Raw genomic sequence first — 4,567 nt, 5'->3', positions numbered from 1 at the left:
CAGGAGGCTGAGAATATACTTTTGCGGTTGCCCGGAGGTGGCCAGCCGTTTGCCGGCGGAGGTAAAGTGCGAGGTGTTGCAAACCCCTGCTGCTTTCTGAGATGATTTTATCCCTCCAGCCCTCGTTGGCTTGGAGTGTGTATTTTTTGGAGGAGGGCAGCAACAAGGAAAAAGGGGAGAAAAAGTTTGGTTTTTTTTTTTTTTTTTTACTGAATGTCTTGGTCTCACGCGTTGCTCTGTCGACTGGAGAGGGATTTGTCGGTGTGATCAAAGCAGTTTTGCTGATGTTTCGTGCTTTTGAGAGGTGAATTGCAAAGTTTAGCCTGTAATTAATGTGGGTTTGTTCGTCCCAGGAACAGTCAGCAGATGATGCTGTAATTTGGGTTTGCCTGAAAAGCAGTGCGTGGTGTGTTTTGACTTCGGTCAGGCCAGTGGGAGTTTGCAGCTGCTGTTTTTGTGCTGGCTGTCGCATAAAAGGAGTTATTGCTGGTAAACTCTGCTCTCAAAACTTTGAGGTTGGGTGGTTTTGCTGGTTCTAAGGGTCGTAGGTCCTGTAGTCCTGGGGAGGATGCTTCTGGTGTGGTGGGAATCCCTTGCTGGGGAGAGATGGTGGGATCGTGCTGTTGCCGCTGCTGGAACGATGCGGCTGGGGAGGGGGATGCTGCGGGTGGGACACGAGGGCTGGATCCGGGCAGCGTCGGTGCCGCCTGGGCTGGGTGAGTGCTGCCTCGCTTCACTGTGCTCTTTTCTCCTTCGGTAAATGAGAATAATGTTACGACTGTGACTTTTACACCCAATGTCAGATTTAAAAGCTGCTGAGAGTGGACGAAGCCCGTTTTTGGAGGGGATCTGAAGAAGAATGCTTTGATATGCTGCAAACTTGCTGTAGAGGTTACAAAGGCATGTAGTAGCTGCAGGGCGCTGTGTGTTTTTGGGTTTTTTTTGTTTTGTTTTTGTTGGTGTGGTTTGGTGTGTTGGTGTTTTGTTTTTTTTTTTCCTTTTCCTTCATTGCACAGTATCCCGCTAGGGAGTTACATTCTCAGTTCATACCAATCTGACTTTTTGCTGTTGTGGTACGGTGTGTGTGGATTAAATATCCCTACTGCTGTGCCAGTCTGCCCTAGAGAGTGGAGTCTGGTGTTGGCCGTCACGCTTAACTCCAGGGACATTGCACTTCTTAGGGACAGTTACAGTCCCATGTGAACACATTTGGGCCCTGACTTGAAATATAGAGGCGCCTCAGTGGATCTGATGTACGTGAGGGGTTGTCAAGCATACACTGCAGGAATAAACTGCTTTTTCCACAGTTTCCCACAGTTGCTGCGTGCGTTCAGCAGTTACAGGCAAAAACTTGGGGGAGTGGTGCCACGCTTGAAGTTGGGAAATGTCCCTTGAAACAGCAGGCTTGACTGGCGTTATCTGAGACACACGGGTGTGTTATACAAAATAATTCAATAATTTAATGATCCATAATGCTGCTGTAACTCCTACCACAGATGCTGTTGAACTCGATGCGAGTTAGATTTGTTACTGCAAGGCTTTTTTTTTTTTTTTTTTTTTTTTCTTCCTCTGGGATTCATGCCAAGATGAACTGTATGTTCTGTTCTTAAGAGCTATGAGTAATGTATGTGTGAATCTATAACATAAGTAATACGAGTATATAAAATGTGTGAGTATGCAGGATTCGTGTATCCTGCGTCTGCAGAGCACCGCACACATGCTCTATGTGTGTTCAGAATAGGGGGCGATGCGTGTCTGGGCAAAATTAATGACGTGCCTTGCAGTTACTGCTTGCTGCGGAGCCCTGTCTGATGGCCTCGTCCCAGAGAGCTGAACTGAAACCCCAGTCGCCAGCTATGGTTTGCCTGTTTAATTGTCCTTTTGGAGGAGTTACAAATTGGAGAGAGTTGGAAGTCCCTCCCCACGCTTACAGGGCAAGTCAGCCTTAACGAAGACGAGGGGGGATGCTTGCACCGTAGCCTAATGTTTCCTGAGTAATGGGTGGAGCAGGGAGGTGTCTGGGGGTGCTGGGGGGCTATGCCTTGGAGCAGGGGGTACAGGGGGTGCTGAGGATCCCACTCTGCACCACCCCAGGTAGGTGCTGCTCTAGGAGCTGCTGTACAAGTGATGTGCTGCAAGGCAGGCCTGCTGCTTCTAATGGGATTTTTTTTTTCTTTTTTAGATTAATAAAATGGGCTTTCTCTCATAATTTTTTTTATGTGAAAAATGAGAAGGTGGCAAGTAGCCAATTCCCCCGCCTCTCTCTTCCCAGCTCCGATGAGGTCATTGCCTCTTAAAGTTTATACCATGCACTGTGAGACATGGCTGGAGGAGCAAGAAGGCAACAAATGTCTCTCTCGGGGTGGGTGGGAATGATGACCATCAATCCCTGAAATATGTAAAGCTGTAAGTGATGCCTGAGCAGGACTTGTGAGTGGGGAGGGCGCCTGGTACAGCTGTCCGGGAAAGCCTCGCAGGATGCGGATCCGGGTGGGAGGGGAGCGCCCTGGTCCCTGCCCGGTCCCCGCGATGCTCCAGGGCAGTGAGTGCAAGGCAGGACCTGGGATGCCTCAGATGCGGGTGCAGAGCGTGGTTGTGCTGCTCGGTGGGCTGCTGGGTGGAAGGAGCAAGGGGCTGGGCACGTGCTTAGGCGCCGTGTGATGGGCAGCAGTTCTGGCACTCCTTGGCTCGGCTCACTCTTGCATCCATTTACTTTTCCTTGGGAGTTTCCTCAGCGCTGTTTTTGCAATGTGGTTGTGAAAGTTCATGACCCAATGAAGGATCTCTCCAAGATCTTTGTGTCCCTGGCCGAGTGGCTGCCTGGAGAAGTTGGTTTTTTTTTTTTTCCCTTGAACACCATGCCGAGCAGCTTGCGAATTCCTGAGCTCTTGTTTTCTCCTTGTCTGTCCCCCCCGCCGCCGTCCCAATTTTGCTTTCCTCTGCGGTGGAAGTGATACAGAAACAGGAGTATCCGGACCATGATGTTGTCCTTGGGGTTATTCTAAAAGCTGCAGCCCAGGAGGATGGAATTTGCCGGCTGTGCAGATCTGCCCTCCTCCTCACAGTGTCTGCTGGGGTGCTTGGGGATGGTGGCCTGGACTGTGTGTGGTTTTGAGGTGGGCATTGACCTGAAACAACTATTCCATAGGTACCATAATAAATTAATAACTGAATTTTTTTAGGGGCATACTTACTGCCTCATGCCTTTTCCATGGCTCAGATGTTGGCCTGAGTTTGCTGTGCCTCGCAGGGGTGGTCAGGAAGATGATGCTTTATGCATCTCTAGCTTTTATGGTCTCGCTGCCCCATTGTTGCTCTGAGGAGGTGCAATGGGCGGAGGTGGTTCTGAGTGATCCTGTCCTCAGAGTTGGCCCAAAGGCGTGTAAATTGTCAGTGAATTTGTGCTGCAGTCTAGAAATGAAATATTTGCTGTGCCAGAAAAAGCGGAGTTGTGGGGTGGCAGAAGGTGTGCAGATACCGAAGAGCAAAAGAAAGAGAGATGGATGCTCATGTTTCTTTTTAAAATACCTTTGTAAAGCCCATGGCAGCAAGCACTGCACTGGGTAAAGTGTGGGTTTGCTTTTACGGGTTCATTCCCCTGGTGTACTTGTGCTTTGGGGTGCTGTGCACAGCCATCCCTTGCTGTCAGCAATGGGTTTCAGAGGTGGGCAGCTCCTTGCGCTATGGGTTATACAAAGTGGAGCTAGGAGAAAGCTGTGAAAAGGTTAAGAAGTGGGAAGAGGACAGGAGGAGGTGGTTGAGATGTCATCTGTGACCTTGGAGGTTTCTGAGCAGAGGACAAACACCAAGGCTGGCAGGTCAGCCAGCATCTGCAGTGCTTTGCAAGGACAGGAAAGATCTGGGAGGAAAATCTGGGAGATGCTTCCATTTGCTGATGTGGGGAATTAATACTCTTTTTTTAAAATGAAAGCTAGAAGATACCTGTTCTATCTATAAATGAGTACCCGAAGGCCCTAGGTGCACCAGTGTCGGCAGCCCAAGGCTTTCCCGCATTGGCTTTGGTCTTGTGCAGGTAGAGATACAGCTCTGATCTTCCCTGGCACCAAGGGTGAAAATGAAGTACAGTTGGAAGTCAGTAAGGGAGGGGACTTGGTGGGGGGTTCCGATGTGCTGCTGTACTTTTAGGTGCAAACTTAAAAAAAAAAAAAAATAAAAAAATAAAAAAAATTAAAATTGCCGCTCTATCACAGCTTGTCCATTCTGTGGAAATCACTGAGGCATCCCTTTAATTGCAGCTGCTCTTCTGCTGCTGCACCTCAAAGATATCTTCTGTTCACTACTTCTTTGTCTTTGTGCTTCTCCTTAGCAGCCTCGTTGATTTTTTTTTTTTTTTTTTTTTTTTCCTGTCCACACGATACAATCGCTCCTTGTTAGCCTATCTTGCTCTTTCCTCTTTCAAGGAAAGGAAGGAGCAAGGGAACCAGATCTGATAATTCCAGTGAGTAGAACTGTTCCCCTGAGCCCTTTATAAAGAAATAAAAAGGCTCTCCTTCTCTCTGCTTCTCTTTGAGTACAAGCACTTTACCCTCTTGGATTCCCTGCAGGC

The sequence above is a fragment of the Egretta garzetta genome, unplaced genomic scaffold (assembly GCF_000687185.1).
Source record: "Egretta garzetta isolate BGI_Z169 unplaced genomic scaffold, ASM68718v1 scaffold447, whole genome shotgun sequence".
Classification (NCBI taxonomy): Eukaryota; Metazoa; Chordata; class Aves; order Pelecaniformes; family Ardeidae; genus Egretta; species Egretta garzetta.
The sequence above is the reverse complement of the archived record's forward strand: the minus strand, read 5'-3'. Positions refer to the sequence as shown.